The sequence below is a fragment of the Morone saxatilis genome, unplaced genomic scaffold (assembly GCF_004916995.1).
Source record: "Morone saxatilis isolate NCDOM2014 unplaced genomic scaffold, NCSU_SB_2.0 Contig18, whole genome shotgun sequence".
NCBI lineage: Eukaryota > Metazoa > Chordata > Actinopteri > Moronidae > Morone > Morone saxatilis.
Genome location: NW_023339740.1, coordinates 9425251 through 9426155, shown reverse-complemented (window position 1 = coordinate 9426155; position 905 = coordinate 9425251).

Here is a 905-nt window from a genome sequence, read left to right as displayed (position 1 = left end):
CCTGTGGTGGATTGCAGTTGGATCTGGCCATAGGTGCAGTGAGGGTTGGACAGAACAAAGGTAATGAATACACATGCTATGACATAACATCTCACATCACATCATATATAATCACATTGCACCAAGTACGATCCATATCACATGACATGATGTAAGATCACATAATACGACGTCACCTCCTCCATCACTTCATCCTCCTGGGCTAACATGTAAAAACGGTAAAAAAAAACTCCTGTGTAAAAAAAATACCTTCCCCTACAGCAGAATGATAATGGGTTCAGTCTGACCTACATCCTGTATAATATCATATCTTAGATCATATTTAAAATCACATCTCATTGCATCATATAAAATCACATTGCTTCTTATTACATCATATATGAGCACATCACATTTCATTTATTTATTCATCACATATCACTTACACCAACATAACACAGCATAACCCCTGTCAGAATACATGACCTCATTGACCTCTATGCAATCTAAGACTAGAAGACTGACTTCATATTCAACTAGCTGTTATGTAATCTAGTGTCTGGCTTAATGGGCTCAGAGCAAGTATCCTGGTTACAGATGCCTCATTTCACCTGAGACCTAACCTGGCGCTACAGGAAGACATCATTTTCCATTAGCATGACTTCAAATCCGATGAGAGAACACCTTATTCCACAGGATGAATACAATAAACAGTGGTGGCCTATGTCTACTAATCCGGTAGCCATGTTTTCTATTTATTTCTAGATCTAGTTCGTCTGTTTTCAATATAATGTCACAACACTGGATAGAGCATAAAGCTGCTACTGTAGATCTCCAAACATTCAAAACGCTTTAATGGGCCATGCTGTTGTGATCAACCAATGACAAGAACGGCGGGGAAACACTACAGAGAGAGAGAGAGAGAG